Genomic DNA, 20,041 nt, shown 5'->3' with positions numbered 1-20,041 from the left:
CAGCAATAATGATATTGACTTGTTTAATGGCACTATAGCTACATTCAAACGCAAAATTTCTCCAATGATGGAACTTGAACCTTATAACCACTAAATATTTAGTTTTTATTTTTTTTCAGCTTATTGGTTCTGTATAATTACTTTTCATTTGTTAAAGATATATGTTCTCTTATTATTAGGAATTTTCTGTTAGACAATGTTTGGTAAATAAATAAAAATAAATAACAAGCCGCTTTAGTTATTTCTATAAAGTAAATTCCTGTGGTTATTATACGGTTTGTAATTTTAACTAGCCAGTGTTGTTGGTTTAAATAAAGCAATTAGTGATATTAAATAATATATATATTCTTAGATTTACTAAACTTTTTAGTTAAAAGTACTATATTGCCTTATTTAAATGCCTCAGTTTATTTAAAATTGTATACATGGTGTCCCAAATTCGATGCTCGCCATTCCGTAAAAGCGAGGTAGGTTAAATTAGGCCAAATATGCGTAAACTGATGCTCAATGAAATGCGGTTTAGAAATTTGAAACATTCCAAGCTTGCACAATTTCAGTTTTTTCAAGATATTTTAAATTTCTAAACGGCACTTGAACATCAATTTACGCAATTTTGAATCGATTCAACAACCTATTATGTCTTTAAAGAGTTTCCGAGATGGGAATGGCAAGCCTCGAATTTGGCATACTCTGTATAGGTATGCCAAATTCGGGGTATTCTCACCATCAGCTCACATCATCATTGAGAACTTCTGCATGTTATAAATAAAATACCATCTTGTTTTAAACCAACCTGTTTAATTTCTCCAATACAAAATTAAAAACTAGCGAGGTTATTAACCCTTATTTTATAAACAAATTGGTAAGGTAAGTTTTGGTACACACCAGCATAGATTTAGTTGAAAACTTACCTATTAAAAACGTTTAAAAATTTACTATTCGCTAAAAACTTAACATTTCCTATATTGCATACTGTGCATAATAGTACTATTTATGCACAGCCCGAAGCATGCTACAATGCATAGCTATGAAGACTTAAAAAATATGTTTTATTCAAAAAATGAAATATATACGACAAACTTTTGTTCATGTTGCGTGCTTTGTTTTCTGCTTAATAAAACGATGTTCTCCCATCCTTCAACAATTTTAAGTGTATGTTCTACCGCTATTTATAGGAATATATTTCCTGAGCTGCTTTGACAATTGGGTTCTTTCAATCTAAAAAAATTAATTAAAAAATTATAGAAATTACTATATATCAAACCAAAAATTATTTTTCGCTTATTCCTTTATTATTTTAATAATTAACAACAATAAGAAAAAAAAATACTAATTTAAGAATAGCCTAAAAAATTTCAAAATAATTGAGCGCATATCATATTTTTTAGCATAGTTTTTAAATATTTTACAAAAAAATGTCAAATATCTTTTACAGTCTAATACCGGCCAAACGTGGAGTCAATAAATGAATCGTTTTGATGATACAGGGTATTACAGTTTTACATTCTGCTAACTTCACCGTGTATTTTGGAAATCTCTGAAGCAATTTAGTATATATTATGTTAAAAGTAAATTTTTCTCTAATCTAATTTATTAGAATAATGTAAAATCTTAAAACCCTTTATCATCAGTCACGCGTTTCTGAAATGCATGTTTTATGAACTTTTTTTTTAAGAATGACATCCCCCTAAAGTTTGATTCTAGAATTTGGGATTCTCTGTATGTAAGTATTTGACTTCACAAGAGTGACATACTTATTTGATCCCATAAACAGCAAATCGTTTATTAATAATCACTTTTAAGAGTCTTATCTTATGCCCATTATCTGTACATTTTTTCAAACATTTTCGAGGCTCTACAACACCAAATATGGATTACTACCATTTAAAGATTAAAAGATCCTAGTTGGATCTATGTAAAAACTGTAAATATTCAAATACACTACTTTTAAATTTCATTGCAACATTACCATAACATAATAATCATATAGAAAAAAATGGATTGTAAATAAAAATGGAAAGTGTATCTATGTAAAAACTGGCACAGGGCTAGATACTGTATCTATAATAATATGTACTATCGTCACCAAAAATCTCCTATATATACAGGGTGGTCCATTTAACTTGATACATCGCAATATCTCGAAAACTAAACATGTGTCCAGAAAATGTTTCATGTAAAGTTTGAATGGAAACCTTGAGTGGACGTCTTCAAGGTCAAATGAAGGTCAACTTCCCTTTTTTGCATAGAAATCTCTATTTTTTTAATAGTATCTGATTTAGCGTTAAAAAATAAGTAACTTGCATCTGCCACGTTTTTACATGCGACCTCTCCTTTTCAAGATATTAATTCTTGATTCTTTTACGAATTTTTTGTCATGCGATATCCTCAACAGCGACTTCAATCGCGAGCATCATTTTATCGTGTAGTGAACTACTTTATAGAAGATGGAAGTGTGAGAACGATAAATCGATCACAAAAGAGAAGCATTACCAGTTAAAATAATGAAATTGCCGTCTTATCTGAAGTTGCCCATAATCCTGGAGTCAGCTCACGATCAATTTCTTCTGCTTCTGGAATCTCCAAAACAAATGTCCTGAGAATTTTGAAACGCCACAAGTTTCATCCGTATCACTTGTCGTTACATCAAGAGCTTCACGGGAATGATTTCCAATGATCAGTTTCATGAAAATAACAATTTCTTTGTGCGCGTCTTATTCACCGATGAAGCTTCATTTACAAACTATGGTGTAGTTAATCGTCATAACATGCATTATTTGGCAGTAGAAAATCCCACGTGATTTAGAGCGATAGAACATCAGCGGCCATTGTCTGTGAATGTCTGGTGTGGCATCATCAATGTTAAAGTCATAGGACCTTATTTTATTGATGGTGTCCTTACAGGCCGAAGACGTGTGTTTTGAAGTGAGACTAAATATATGGTACCAGCATGATGGTTGTCCTGCACATTATTCACGCGTTGCACGCCAAGTGTTGGATCGTGACTTCAATGGACGTTGGATAGGTCGCGGTGGAGCAGTCCAATAGCCGCCACGGTCACCTGATTTGACGCTCTTAGATTTTTTTCGCTGGGGTTATTTGAAGGAGATCGTATATCGCGATCCACCAACGACTCCCGAAAGTATGAAGCTGTGGATCACGGAGGTTTGCAGGCAGATAACTTCACAGATGCTGCACTCTGTTGATCGATCGTCGAAGAAAGCTAGTCGAAAAATGTATAGAAGTAGAAGGGACACTTTGAACATTTATTGAAATAATTTTCTGACTTTTTTGTTTCAATTTCTTTTATTTGAACTTTGTACATTTTATTTTCAAGTTTTCGACTCTGTTGATAATAAAATTCTATCATAAGATACTTTGACTCCGTTTGATAGATCATCAGATAATACCTACAAGGGCAAATGTCATTGTCAAGGAAACAATTCGTAAAAGAATCAAGAATTAATATCTTAAAAAGGAGAGGTCGCATGTAAAAAAGTGTCAGATGAAAGTTACTTATTTTTTAAGGCTAAATCAGATACTATTAAAAAAAATAGAGGTTTCTATGCAAAAAAGGAGGGTCAAACCAATGATCATTTATAGCCATTTTATGGCCCCCTGGAAACCATTCAAACTTCACATGAAACGTTTTCTGGATACATGTTTAGGTTTCTAGATATTGCGATGTCTCAAGTTAAAAGGACTACCCTGTATACTTTACAAACTTTTTTAATTTACTTTTATGACTGATTAAAAGTTGGCTAGAATCATTAATCAAATCAAAAAAATGTATAAAAATATAGCAATTTCTTCTAAAAAAAGTGGGGCGGTAGTGGTGCACTTTAACAGCTCCGTAGACCGTGACAAACTTTTCCACCAAAAGCATCTCAAGGGAAGCAAAGTTGTAAACGTAGAAGAACTGACCAGAATATGATATGAACTAATGCTTCTGGCACAAGAAAAATTTGGTAAGAATGCAGTATGGACAATGGACGGTAATATTCTTGTAAATGTTGATAGGAAAAAATTACCAATTAAATCTGAGGATGATGTAATGAAAGATAATGAATAGGCCAAAACTGCAAAATTAAAATTAAAATTCCTTTTTTTTGTGTGCTGAAAGAGCGAAAAAATTCTTAATATTACAAAAAATTCCTTGTATAGGTAAAATTTGTTGGGGAAAGAAATACTATATATCAGTTGGTTTTTTTTTAATTTATAAATCTGAGCTTTCACATATACGTTTCATTATAATTCGTAACTTCATTGTTTTGATTGACAGTATATATTCAGTAGTAGCTCATTTAATAACATAAATATCTATATACATATATTTTTGTCTTTTCTTTTTTTTTTAATTTTTAATTTTTTTGAAGTGTATATTTAGATTTTGGCTGTTGGCTTAATAGTTTATTTTAGTGGTTATATATGTATGCTTAATTCATTTATGATTCATTTAAGATGTATAGTTTTTGAGATATGGAGAGTCTTCGAATGTGCTTCTTGAATGCAAGGTCGCTTTTGCCTCATTTTACTGAATTTAGGGATGCTATTGTTCAGGGTGAATATGATGTTGTCGGAATATCTGAAACATGGTTAAAACCCAATATCTCAAACTTAATAATATATGTACCTGGCTATCAAATCTTTAGGAATGATCGGTCAAGCAGGGGTGGGGGATTAGCTCTTTATGTTAAGAACAACTCACAAAGTTTGAAGGTCGATATCACATCAAATGAAACATGTGAGGAATTATGGATCGAGTTGAAATATGTGAATAGGACTTATATTGTTGGTGTTATTTATAGACCTCCGAAGGGCAGAGTGGAGGAGTTTTTGGAGAATTTTGAAAAGAGGTTGGCTGATTTTCAGCCAGTGGATATAATCTGTGGGGGTGATATTAATTTAACTCTGTTGAATTTGGGTGATCAGAACATTTCTAGTTTCTTTGAATATGTTGTGTCTTTAAATTTGCGACAGGTTATAATAGAACCTATCAGAGTTACGGACACGATATTGGTGCTTTAAGATATAATTTTAATCCCAGATGGAGAGTCGAGTTTTGAATCTGGTGTTAAAGATGTTGGCATTTCTAATCATTTTCTGACATCTTAAGCCCTTTCATAATATAATTTATGTACAAACTGTTAATGAAAAGGTTGCGGTTCTTAATATTTTTTTAATTAATATATTTGATGTTTTGGCGCCTGTGGTTCAATTTAAATTTAAAAAAACAGAAACCACCATGATTAACTTTTAGTATTAAAAAAATTATAACCTTAAAAGACACGGCATATAAAAAATACCAAAAAAAAACTGATGCAAACTGGAAATCCTACAAACAAATTAAAAATAAAACTAATATTGCAATTCGTCAAGAGAAGAGATAGTATTTTGATCATGCAATAGCTTCTAGTTTTAATAACAAAAAACTTTTTTGGCAAAAGCTTAAAAAACTTTTTACATTTATTCTAACAATATAGCCAGCCAAATACCTGAGCATTTAAATATTCCTAATAATATAAATAATCATTTTATTTAAACATCAGTACATAATAACCCAATAGATGTAGAACTTTTAGAGTTTTATAGAAACAATTAAAAACTTGAGATGGCAACAACCAAATTTAATTTTCGTGTCGTATCCACCGATGTTGTGCGATTAGTATTTGTTTGAAATTAAGTAGCTTGCTACCGGAGCGGATCGAATAAATCTTAATATGTTTCTATTGTGTGTGGATACGATTTTGCCGTACATAGTTCATATTGTCAATTTGTGTATTTTAGAAAAAAAAAATTCTGATGTTTGGAAGGCCCATAAGTATATTGCCAGTTTTATACAAGGTTATGGAGAAGATAATGAATGCTCAGATAAGGGAGTATCTTAATTCAAACCAAATCTTACCAGAATATCAGTCAGGGTTTAGATCGAGGTTTGGCTGTACAACAGCACTTCTGAAAATTACAGATGATATAATTTAAGCTCCTAATCATGGAAAATCTACTGCACTAGTGCTGTTAGACTATAGCAAGGCATTTGACCGAATCAATCACAAACTGCTTTATGTGATTTTAAGCTATGTGGGGTTTAACTACAATGCACTTTCTCTGATTAAAAATTATTTAACAAACCGGAAACAGTTTGCTGAAACCAGCAAAGGTGTATCATCCGAAGGTACCACAAGGGTCTATACTGGGGCCAATTTTGTTTTGCATTTATACTTGTAACCTTACTAGTTGCCTAAAACATTGCAAAGCTCATTTGTATGCAGATGATACACAACTATATTTTTCAATTTTTCCTGAGCAAAAAGTGCTACCAGCAAAATTAATAACGATCTGGAACGATTGATTAGTATTTCTATTAAACACAATTTTGTAATAAATGCATCAAAATCAAACTTTTTAATTTTTGGTGATGATTGGAGAGCTTAAAACTTAAAAAAGATCTGATTTTAATGACTTCTGCGGAACAACTTCCGCATTCCGATTGTTCTAATAATTTGGGGCTCTATATTGACACCAACCTTCGATACAAACAGCATGTAATTAAATGTATTCAATTAGGCTATGCAAATTTAAAAAGGTTGTTTCCATCTAGGCACTTACTTTCAATATCACAAAAAATAAACTTATTTTAATTCTGATGACGTAGCGTATAGGCCATGCTTGGATCCAATAGATAAATACAGAATACAACGGGTTCATAAATCTTGCTTACGATTTATATATGATATTCGTCGCCGCGAACCGGTAAGCTACAAACTGTGTGAAAGTAAATGGCTCTCTATGGAATGTCAAAAGAAGTTACATGCTGCAAGTTTATTTTATTCGGTAATTCGTTCTAGTTGTGCCTCGTATTTGACAAACAAAATTCGATTTCGAACGGATGTTCATTCCTTAAATTTAAGGCATAGGATTATTATATATTCCTTAAATTTAAGGCACAGGATTAATCTCTCCGCTGCTGTACACATCTTTTTACGAACGATCTTTTTCTTTTAACATATACAGGGTGTTCATTTGAAAACTTCCCGCCACGGACTTATCGAAAACCACTGTTTAAAAAAAACGTCGAAATACGTCAAAATTAGTTTATAATTTAAAACGGAAACTACCAACATAAACAGCAATTCCGAAAATTAGACGTGGAAAATACTAAATAACAACCTGAATTTTTTCCGCATTCTTTTTATCAATACAGATATCCTGGGCGTAAATACAGTTTATTTATTGTTATACCTACCTTAGTTATTTATAGTTGCTAAGGAAAATACAGAATTTATTTTGCCGTCAGTTACATTTGTGACAGTCTTGGAATAGTGAAAATTTATTCGTTGAATTGAAGATTTTACTTCCAAAATAGTTTACACACTAGCCGAAAGAGTGGAAATTATTCTAATTTATGGTGCCCAAAATCAATGTGCTCGGCAAACTGCCGTCACGTTTAACGCCAGACATCCGGAGAAGATAACTTCGCATAGGTATGTTTTGGACCTTGTTACTAGGTTTACTGAAACTGGATCTGTTGCAAATAAAAAACGTGATCATCGGCAAATTTTGGATGAAGCCGCTCAACTTGAAGTTTTGGGTCATTTTGGAACAAATCCTAATACTTACGCAAAATTGTTGCTGCCACTGGTATTTTATTAGGCTCTGTTCACACAGTTACCAAACTTCATAAATTTCATCCATTCAAAATGAAAATATTGCAAGAGTTTACCGAAGACGATTTCGATAGGCGAGTTGAGTTTTGTGAAAAAATGACTGAAGCGATTAATGATAATACTATTCATGTAAAGAATATCTGCTTCAGCGATAAATGCACATTTTATCTTATTGGATTTGTTAATAAGCATAACTGTAGATATTGGAGCAATGAAAATCCTCATGCATTTGTAGAAGGGTACCCAGTACCCTCAAAAAATTAATGTATGGGCAGGCATTTTAGGAAATAAAGTGATTGGGCCATTATTTCTTAACGGAAATTTAAATGGAGACATTTATTGGAATATGTTGGAAAATACCATCAAACCGCTTATCTATCTAAATCTATTGAAAACCAAATCGATAATAATGGAAACCCTATACTTGATGAGGCTGAAATATATTTCCAGCAAGACTGCGCTCCTCCTCACTATATTCTTTTCGTTTGGCAATGGCTAGACGACGAGTTTCCAGATAAATGGATAGGGCGAAAGGGGCCTATAGAATGGCCTGCTAGATCTCCTGATATAACGCCATTAGACTTTTTTCTATGGGGTCATTTGAAATCTATTGTGTTTACTCCCCAACCTGAAAGTTTGGATGAACTTCGTCAAAGCATCATCGACAGCTGCCATGATATTCCACAACATATTATTGAAAATGTTTGTCAGGAATTTGAACATTCCTATATCATTGTTTGGCCAAAAACGGGCAACATTTTGAACACTTATTGAATTAAAAACTGATATTTTCATATTTTTGTTTTCTATCTAACCAAATTAAGATAAACAAAGATTTTTCTAATTTTCTCGAAAACGAATCGACCGATTTAAAAAAATAGTAATAGTAATATTAAAAAAGGAAATGACCCTGGGGGGCAATGGGTGAAAGGGGGTGAAGTAATTTTAGGTTAGAAAGTTGTCTCCCTTGACAAACCTTTTGACGTATTTCGGCGTTTTTTTTAAACAGTGGTTTTCGATAAATCCGTGGTAGAAGTTTTCAAATGAACACCCTGTATATTATAGAGTCAATACGTGGCGGTGTATGCTTACTAATAAAAACCGATATTTCTGTAATATATAAACTATAATATATATTATATTGTGCAGCCGGCTTTAATCGGCACTGAGTAAACCAAAGTTTTTAGGTGGCCACAGAAGAGGAAATCTAGTGGATTCAACCTGTCAAAAACTTCAAATGATTCCTCACCGCGGAAAATGAGCTCGTGCATAATTTATCAAATATATGATCTCCCTTTGTGCTATGGGAAATTCCTCTAACATTTTTGGAAAAGATTAAGGTAACTTTGATCATTTAGTCAAATGTTTATTATTTTAAGAAATAAGTAACTTTTCGAAAGGTGTAAAATTAACCTCAGAGAATGAAAATTGGAAAGAAATAAAAAAAAAGTCCACTTAGTCTACCGTCAACAATTCCTGTCCAAACGTTAACTAAGAATCGAATTTGATGTCGACTTTCCACAAAAGCATGAATGTTTTAATCGAACCAGTGTGTATTATGGTAAGTGAAAATTCCATTTTTTGTATGACCAGCTTCATCCATGCATAAAACATTTGTCAAAAAAAGGGATTCTTGTAGGAGTTTTCTTACTAACCAGCAATAGAAGATGATTCGAGTGGGATAGTCTTCCGGAGCAAAAGCTTGTACGCTTTGGATGTGATATGGATACAGGAGTTGAGTATGACTAGTCATCCACACAGAATTGAAAGAACTCGTGCATTATCTCCAAGAGACCTACGTAACTAAAGAAAAAATAAAAAACTCCAAGTCTCAGTCTCAAAACATCTTTTTATGCGTCACTCAAGTTACATGTTTCGCTAATAAAGCATCTTTAGACTTACAATAAATAGGAGAACACATGTAATTACAATAAAACCTTACACTAAAACAAAATCAAATTTTACAATTATTTAAAATTACCTTATAGCTAGATGACCTGCTAAGTACTGAGAAATAAAATTTAAAAGAATACCCACATATTTTATAATAAAAAACAATAACATGGCACAAAAATTTAACAAAAAAATATAAAGAGGAAAAATGTGACTAATGTAATATTTGAACCCACGCTCTAAAGTTAATCTCGGTGAAACACCAGACCGTTAACCACTCGGCCAGTTCTGCTTATAAATGTAAGCGTCAAAGGCATGTATGCGTATCGTGAGCATAAACAGGAGGTTAGATAAGATTATTAAAGATAAGTCTTGGCTCAAAGGTGAAAACATCATTAACGCATGTCACAATTGGACTCTTTTTGGCTTTGGTGATTTCCATTTTCTCCAAGAGATCTAACTTTTTACCCTTAGGGCACTCGTGAACAATGGAGAGAATTTCAGGGAAGGAAAAGATATAACCTGTTGATAATAAATCGTTAGCAAAAGCTGACATAGTTAAATAATATTTCGTTAATAAATTCAGGGACACCGATACCACAGAAACTAGACCATCGATTAAGACAACCATATTCTGTACCTATCTGGTATACCATTTTGAAAATGTTCACACAGTTTGTATATCCAGAATGTTTCTTAGTATCTATCTTGGTCAAGCAGTTCCCTAAAAATATTGGAACTTCCACAGATATATGCTCCACCACTGACGAATCCTTCGCAACCATCTTGATTTTTTTTTTTGTTATCGGCACCATTTCGTCAGTTGCACATTTTTGGCTAATTCTACATTGGGTTCTTTATGTATTTATTTAATAAAGAACATATAATTTACTTCATGCATTCTCTGTGAAATAATATTACCATCCATAGAATTATCATGCTATTTAACATAGTCCTGATCCATTACTACCCCTTTGAAAATATTTTGATATCCAGTATCTCGTTTTCTCGCAACAATATCCTACAAAACAACTGTGTGTCATCAATATTAACCACCTCTGATTCTTGTTGCGACTCATTTAGAATATTATTTTGTTATATTTTTTTTTTTTCTAAAGTGCAATAAAATGGAATGATGGTGGTGAAGCGATGAATGCCAAGTTAATCAAAAGAAAAGAAGTACTAAAAATAGTGAAAGGTTTATGGCCTTAAGAGGGTCTCCAAAAGTTGTTTGATGCCCGGAGGAACTTAACCCCTCTTACCTGAAACGCCCAGAGAAGGAATCCTTCACAATGCTGCTAGCTCAAGCCGATGTGGGTTCTAGCTTCTTTCTCAACCAAATGAACCAAAATTTCTTAGGTAGTAACTACCCAAGAGTTACCCAACTAAATGTCAAAATCAGTATGGCGCCACCAAGTTTTGGATTTTATATAATCCCAAAGGACGCCCAATGTTTATCAAAATTTATTTAGGCAAGTTCAAAACGAAACTTGGAAAACAAAATCAAAGTCAAATCAGTATACACTATTGTTTCCAAATTACCTATGATATTCCAACCTACTCAACTCAAGTGAAAAACAAATTAACAACAGAAAATAACAATTTATTTAAGTCTTGATTATCACAGAGAATTATGTTATGTTATTTATCGTTAAGAGGAATAATTATTTAAGTTGGTAATAAGGAACCACAACATCACACAAAAAATACACAATCAAAGTGTGGTTGTCAAAGTAAAATAAATTATGTTACACCCAAACTTTGGGGAATGAAGCTTCAATTCAATGAAACTAATAATTTACATAGCCCAGTATATCCCGCCACGGACATTGACCTAAGCAAAAAAAAAAATAACAACCCTAACTGTTGAAGCTTCCCCACTTAAAATTACCCTTTTATTAGTTTACTCTAATATTTACTAGCTAATCTGAGAAAATTTGACATCTTAGGAGTAGTCTGAAAATAAATAATATAACCCAAGTATATACTCGTAGTACTACGAAGCCGGCTGCGTCTTACCTCACAGGAGTCACTTGTCACATATATATGTACTCATATCAGTAATATTCAATAATAAAATAGCATCGATTAAATAATGTCAATAAAATTTTAAATAAGCTTATGTATGTATCTCAACTCAAAAGATAAAAGTCGTGATAATAAAAATAAAATAAAACAAGTGAATAAAAAAAATGTTATGTTCTGTCACTTAGCTCCATACACAGCAGACTACTTCATATTCGAGACTCTCCCAGACATCCAATTCCCAGTCAAGGAAAACTGCAGGCTTCCAAGCTTCACCTCTTCCACTTCACAAGCTCTGGTAGTGGTCTAGGTTAGACGTTAGCTCACAGTTGCTTAAAATCTCCTTCTAGATTAGAGCCAGTAGAGTACATAACCCCAAAACGAAAGCACCATGTGGCATGAAAAAAATCAGGTCCGTACAAAAAAAATCCGTCCAAAATCCATGTTATGTAGCTCTAGTAGCCAAAAGAAAAGAAAAAACCTATACTATCAGTATAAACGATAAATTCAAGAATACCTACTTGCTAATTAAATTGTCCCCTGCCAATGCCAATCAGAACCGCTATTTTGCCGATGTTCGAGGGCACGTGAAAAATTATTAGGTTTTAAATCGCCATAAAGGCCAGTAAATTCAACAAAACAACAAATTATAGCATTACGCCCAAAAAGTTGATTTACTCTCACCACATTTAGTCAATTATATCCCCATATGGGTAAAATTCACGCGAATTTCAAAAAGAACTAAAGCACTCTTCACTTCATGACGGCGGTCTGGGAAAAGGAACGACCGCAGAGGTCAAACCCGTATTTAAGCAATCACGCACAAAGTGTATTGCCAATCGAAATATATAACAAAATAACTTAACTTTTTTTATAAGTACCATAAAACCTTTTATAAAAAATAAATAACAAAATTTGTGGCCCAAGGAAGTTGGCAATGAAAATATGTGTCACTATGACAATCAATTTCGATTTTGCCTAGACCAGCAACTTCTTGCTATCTTCCAAGAAAACTAATATTTACATTAGATAAAAAGAGACAAAAATTAGATAGGTCAGTCCGAGTAAAATCAACCAGCATATCTGGTATGGTCAAGCCAAAATCAGATATTGTACTATGAACAGTACAACATACACAATAATTGTACATGCCCAATTAATCATTATTCGTTATAAAATAATTAAATAATCAATATGGGATATAATTTAAATTCTAAAATATTTCTTTAGTCCAGAACCGGGTTTTATAAGAGTATAAATAAAATTTCATTAACAACCAGTACAATATGAAGCTGAAATGTACAAAACTAAATGTGTCCTTAAAAAAAGAATACTGTAATTTGAAATGGCTAGAGAACAGAACTATGGGTTACTTGGGAGGCTATTACAGAGAGGGCATTACTAGTATCAATCATTAATATTTGTAAAATATCTATTTTGAAAATATAACTGTAATCAGTGCTTTTAATAAGGAGTATAAAATGCCAATTTTAACCTGTAACAATTTATGATAATATCGCTTTCCTCCAAGTTCTTTATCGTATTATGCGCTTGATAATCTGGCCGAGTAGTGAGCGTCGTTTTATAAAACGACTAGGCGTTTTATATATCTAGCCAGATAGCAAAATAGCCAAATAATGAATTTATAATTTTTACAGATTTTGAGAATCCCATTTACGCCCAGAAGGCCGCCATTTACAAAATGACCTGGCGTTTTATAAAACGACAGACGTTTTAATTTGGCTACAACATATACAAATTTTGATTTTTGATTTTTTTCTTACTTCTTTTTCTTTCTTTCTAATTCGGTTAATATCGGTTATAATAATCGGTTTAAAACCGATTCCAAGCGGTCTACCGGTAATTACCGTTCCTAAATGGTATTAACCAAACACGTCCAAGCGGTTATAACTATACCGAGATACGTGACGTCACCAATTAGCCCTTTATACGTCATCAATTTGGAACAGTAATTACCCACGTCCGGAGCTGTTTTCTAAACATCAAATGTCAAAGATATTGAAATAAGTGCGGGAAAAAATAAAAACAAACAACAAATTATTTCCTTTTTAAAAATGACACAAAATTTATTATAGCTAATAAGTTTTCTTTTTTGAAATGTATGTTTAAGAACTAATTACATGTAATATTACTGGCGTCTGGGGTATTATTTAAAAACAAACAAACTCATGATAGTGACAGCTGACAAATTACGAAGCTACATCAACCAAACACGTCCAAGCGGACACGATTGGTTATGTTATAAAGGGAATGTTCAAGGTGAACCAAGGGCTTAACCGCGGTTAAAACCGATAGATCGCTTGGAATCGGTTTAATGATTTGAGCCGTATTTTAGCGAGTAAGCGTCTTACTCGGTTGCCTTACAATGTCTTAAGCGTTACGTCATGATATGGTTGCGCTCGAATGACGTCATGTCTAACAGCTGTCAGAGTCTAAAAATATTAGTAAATATTAGCTATACCTTTCATCGGTATTGCATTCGCTTTGGAGATTGACCTAAACCATGAAAACACCCATTTGTCTAAGTTTTCAAAATGTTTTGAGTCTAAATCTGATCTCATACATTTTAGGGATCAGATCAAGAGGAAATACAATAAACAAAAAAGTTACTTTCGTAAACATAACCTCACTAATATTTTTTTACACAGAAATAAACACAAACTAAATAAAAAATCAATTTAAAAAAAATATCCGCGCAACCTCACCTTTACGTTCTTCACTGTATTTTTTGCAAATCTATTCGCTCTTTTGATAATTTATTATTTTCTGCATTTTTATTTGGTTTGGATGTCTCAACTGTTCATGTATATGAGACATTAATATTAAATAAATTAAAACTAATACTAAGAAATATAATGCTTCTACTCTAAAAAAATATCAAAAAATGTATATCAATATTTATTGTTTATTATTGTTTGTATAGTTTCCCTTTGACTTTGACATATCGAGTTTATTAGCGGTCTCCCGAGACCGCTAACAAATGCTTAAAGCGCCTTATACGGTGACGTCATGACTTGATCGCTCGAATGAGATGTCTTAAAGACAGACTCTCTTAAAGACGCTTATAGCCGCTTACTCGCTAAAATGTGGTTTTGTTTTCTTTCTGTTGACACGTCGTTTACTGACATTTGTCAGCTGTCAAATGTGAGAAGGCGGCAAAACTCGAGAGAGATGAGAATCGTTACTCCTTACTTCCATTATTTTTCTTTTACCTGGTAGGCAGTGAGTTGAAAACGAGTGTTGGTGGATCCAATCATCCAAGAGCATTTCTACACTTCCAGCATATCATGTATGCACATGTGGAAATTCTCAGAGGGCAAGATAGAAAATTGCGTGCATAGCCCTGGTAGTTTAGACTATAACTCTTCTTCATGAATAACAAAGGCAGCAATGGTAAAAGGGGGCCCTGCAAGAAAGGAGCCATGTATTTGAGAAATGTAAGTTATAATATATCAGATTTAATATTTGAGGCCTGCTGAAGAAATCAGGTAAGGCAACAGTCACTTAAAAAATGTTTATCCCTGCCTGGTTCCTAATTTGAAAATTTGGGTCCGGTAAAGTTAAAGGGACGTCTAAAAACCGATTTTTTTTTGAAAATTTTTACATAGAATGTTGAGTGTGGTCAAAATATTGATAAAAAAGTGAGGATGATTGGAAAAAATACAAAATTTTGGAAATTATGAAGGTTTTTCTACATACGTTAAATACGTAATTATTGCCAACTTGCACAAGGTTTTTTAGCTCTTGATTTTGCTATAGTTAAAAAATATATATATTGGGGCAATTTTGGAACTTTTTGGGGGTTATTATTGTAAATTTATATAATTTTTTATCGCCTGGAACACTTTTTAGTTGGATGTGTTGGCTGTGGACTCAATTTTAGATAATAAAGGCACAATATAGTTAGATTTTACATTACATGAACAAAACACATTTATCAGGTGTTAAAAAATAGGTATTATTTATTTAAATTATTTGATATTTTACGTAATTTTATATATAATAAATATATATTTTGAAAAAAAAACATAATTTAAGATATTTAATTATTTATAGGTAAATAATAACGATGAGGTTTAATGTACTTTAACTTATAGTCAAAACAATAAATATCTTTAAATTCATTATAGGCATTAGGAATAGGAATAAGGCATAGGAATTATAGGCACAAACACGCGGGGCTCCCGCCCATTCATTTCTATATCATTTTCTAATTATTATCCCATTCACTAAGTAGGGCTCAAATGACTACCCAACCCACTATTTAGAGCCAACCCAAGGTTCCAATCCCAACTCCACATGTGCGCCAACCACACAGTCCCATGTGCGCACACGGGGCTACCGCCCTGTGTGCATATTTTATGATTATATAAATTAACAAATACTTACCTATAATGAGACAGGACAGAAAATTACGATAATCGTACTAGTACAGTAGCCACTCCCAATAAATATGTGACATTTTGACAGTTTTTTTTTTATTTATGAATAAATCCGTATTTACATATTTGATATTCCTGATTTGCGTGTGAATGGAAATTTGTGTTTATCACCTAAAGAAGTGATGTAAATCTTTCTAAGTTGCAGAATTTTATTACTTAAGGCTTTAAATTTAAATTAATAGCATATATAATGATCAATGTGATGCCTAGTCGCAAGTAGAGTGTAGTTAAGCCGGGTGTAATTGTGAATCATGCGTAAGTAGAAAATCCTTTATAATTTTTAAAATTTTGCATTTTTTTACTTCATCCTCACTTTTTTATCAATAAAATTCAAACTCAACATTCTATGTAAAAATTTTCAAAAAAAAATCGTTTTTTAGACGTCCCTTTAACTTTAACGGACCCGAAAATTTAAAATTGTTTTACATAATTTTTGAGAGTATATTTACTTTTCTCTTGTCCTATTTAAATGTAATATTATGTGTTATATTAAATAAATAACTCGTCAAGGGAATTAAACATGAAAATAATTGTATCAGGTTCTGAATATACCATGCATTCACTAGAAGATACCGAAGAGATCAATGAGTAGTTTTACAAAATACTTGCCATGAACAATTCAAAGAAAATCCCCTATATTTTTGGTTATTATTAATAGCAAGAAGAAGAATAATTTGTGGCATTGCCCAAAGATTCATACAATGGTGAGATTGCTGTGGTAAGAGCTAAAAGGGTCTTCTTGTATGCAAGGCACTTGCTTGGACTGTATGGAAAAGAGCATTCCTTTGAACATGTGATACTTATTGCAAACTTCTTTTTCTTTCAAGGGCATCCATTACTGGGAGATCAGGAATAAAGAGTGAGGGGCAATAATAGATTGATTTGATTACTGACTGACTTTTCAATATCTACTTGCAAGATGTCCAAAATTGCTCATAAAGGTCATAAAATATACATTATAAAAAATGTTAGTTCCATAAAACAATAAAATTATAGTGTATACTAAAAAAATAATATATGAATATATTGAAATAAAGATAATAAAATTTAATTTGAAAGATGTGAATTGCAAACCTGTTTAATAATTTGTATTAAAATACTTCAGAAAAATATTCTGTGAGGCTATAGTAGCCCCTTTTTAACAAAAAAGCTTTGGTAGAGCACCTAAATACCCAGCTGTTGTTACTTTGGCATATGGATAAGGGTACATGATTGAACATTTTCTTTCCATTGTAGACCACTGATTTGTTTACTTATTCAGACCAGGGGATTGGCAATCTGATATAAGAGGCATTATAAGCAGTATTATAACCAATATTTTCCACATTTAGTTCACCATTATGTTTTTAAAAAATCAGGCAGATTGTTTCCAAAATAAAAATACAGTACAAAGTAAGAATTTTGAGTCTAACAAATAGGGACAACAAGTTTCTCGAAGACTGACCCTAAATAAACATCTAATAGCCCTCTTTTGCAACATAAATACCTTATTAAAGACATACTGAGAAAAGGATCCCCAAAACAAATACCATAACGAAGATGGGATTCAACTAAAGGAAAATATGAAGCTCTAGCCACTAAGCTGTTTAAATTATTCACAATGACATGAAGAGCATAACAGCCAGAGGAAATTTTATCACATAATGTGTTGTTAAAATATTTGTCCTTTATGTATAAGTGACTTGTGATATATAATATCTGTTTTTTAACATTAATAAATAAGGTCATTAATTTGTACAGCACTGATAATGCTAATATAGTTCATTTTAATTTGGGTTCTATATCCTAGCTAAACATTAAATATACAATTTTGATTTTATCAAAAAAGGAATTGTTTTTTCCTTCTCTAAATTTTATAATTGGTTTTTTAATTATATAATTATTTTATCTCCCACAACCAGTTTAATAATGCATAACGATTTTCCTCTAGTAAGGACATAAAATTATTTAATTTAATATACTCATTGATAGATAAAATGAAAAAAAAAAGTCTGGGAAATCAAACAATAAATAATATTTACATTTATAAAGTTAATAGCCTTAGAACATTGAAAGGCTAGAAGTAGCATGCCGTGGAACTATGGGCAGGTTTGTTTGCTTGCAACATTCTGATGCAATGATGCCAAATGCTTATATAGAAATGGCAAAAATCACTTTATAATATTATAAAAATTTTCAGTTGCTTCCGAAGGCACAAAATAATACTACTGCTCCCCTTTAATGAAACATCAAGTATTTTTTTACATAAAATGTGATAAGATACTCTATATTGAAGTCAATATACAACATTAAATAAATGTAAATAAAGTATATTAAAGAAAACGGTAATGGCATCGCAACGCCGCTCGATCGCATTGTTGATGTCACCGATACAAGCACTCTCTACCAGTGACGTCGTCAACAAATATTTACAAGATAAATATTAATTAATTATTATAGAGTTTGAGTATAAGTGATATTACCATTTATGAGCTATTTATGTTTTTTTTAATGGACTTCATTAGAGGAAGGACCTAATAAAAGGCAGCATTTTTTTAAAAGTATTTTTATGGAAATTAAATATTTTATTAATATTATAGATATCTTAATAAATCATTTTTTAAGACACAAATTTTTAACATTTTGCAAAATGTTATTGTTATTGTTATATTGGACAAAACTCAGTTTTACTTACTTTATATCACATAATATATACTTCTATGGTGCTGACTTTCAAAGGGACAGTATTGCTTCAGCGGAAAGAGTTAAAACTTGTGAAGGAGTTGCAGGTTTTTGTTATTGTTATATTGGACAAAACTCAGTTTTACTTACTTTATATCACATAATATATACTTCTATGGTGCTGACTTTCAAAGGGACAGTATTGCTTCAGCGGAAAGAGTTAAAACTTGTGAAGGAGTTGCAGGTTTTTTATAGGTTATAAGATTTTTATTATGAATATTTAGCCTGCACAATGGTTTTGCAACATTTAACACTGGCCTATATAATACCTAATACCAATTATATTATATTAATTTATACTAAAAAACAAAGCTTACCTAAGAATAAAGACCCTGTACAATAGATTAGATTAGATAGTTTACTAGTAGTAATATACAAACAAGTACTTTTACAAGTCAAATAAAATATGTAGTATGTTGGGCTTCTTCGAAAATCTTTTTTAAAAAGTTAATAATCAATAAATAACTTTAGCTTTTGAAATGGTGGAATCATCAGTGCTTATGTCCCCAGGTATCATTTTGATTTTACCCTAGAATAATGTACGTAAAAATACAGTATTATCAAAATTAAAAAAAAAATATAAAAAAGTGTATTATGATATTCCAATTGATCAATAAAATGTATGTTATTATAAAGAATCTTTGTAATATCATACATTTGATTAATTGCATTTAATTAAACAAATATAATACAATAAAATACTATATCACTTTTAGAATAAGATGATACATGGCATAAAACTCTTATTTGTACTTAGAGAAAGAATTGAATAATAATTTTTAAATGTGCTATATTGATATCTATTTTGAGTGTATTTTTACCTTTTCCTTGGCAGAGTCAGGGAATGTGTAGCAGTTAAACAAAAATGGCTGGATGAGAAATAGTAATTGTTGACCTAGACCCCATGGTTACTGTAGAACTATTAATCTCAGATGCAGTTATTGTTGATGATGAATCATGAGATCTGTAATAATACAAAATTTGGTGTATCAAGAATATTAATCTATTTTAATTATCCATACTTGTCTATATTAGCTTCACTGTTTGTACTAAATACCTTTTTGGAAGCTAAAGAAGTTTTTGCACTCTTCAGGAAAGTTACCCCTGCAGCTTTGAAAGGAAAATCACTTGGTAAATTAACTGAATTATCAGCTGCTGTGTTTTTAACCGGTGCATCAGAAATCCTAGTAAAAAAATACTTTTACACACATACCTAATTTAATAAGTATTAGGTATAAATAAAGCTTATATGAGTAACACTAGTACTTTTTG

The 20,041-nt window shown here is 31.7% G+C and overlaps 1 long non-coding RNA gene across 1 annotated transcript; it reads right to left on the bottom strand.

The window, feature by feature from the left end:
- Positions 1–778: 778 nt before the first annotated feature.
- On the bottom strand, positions 779–13,086 carry LOC126748673 (uncharacterized). Its single transcript, XR_007664795.1, has 2 exons — positions 12,107–13,086; positions 779–12,040 (listed from the first exon to the last, which is right to left on the bottom strand). It is a non-coding gene; the product is annotated as an uncharacterized LOC126748673 (long non-coding RNA).
- Positions 13,087–20,041: the final 6,955 nt, after the last annotated feature.

This window comes from Anthonomus grandis, chromosome 22, assembly GCF_022605725.1.
Source record: "Anthonomus grandis grandis chromosome 22, icAntGran1.3, whole genome shotgun sequence".
NCBI classification, from domain to species: domain Eukaryota; kingdom Metazoa; phylum Arthropoda; class Insecta; order Coleoptera; family Curculionidae; genus Anthonomus; species Anthonomus grandis.
This window is presented reverse-complemented; position numbering and strand designations above follow the sequence as displayed.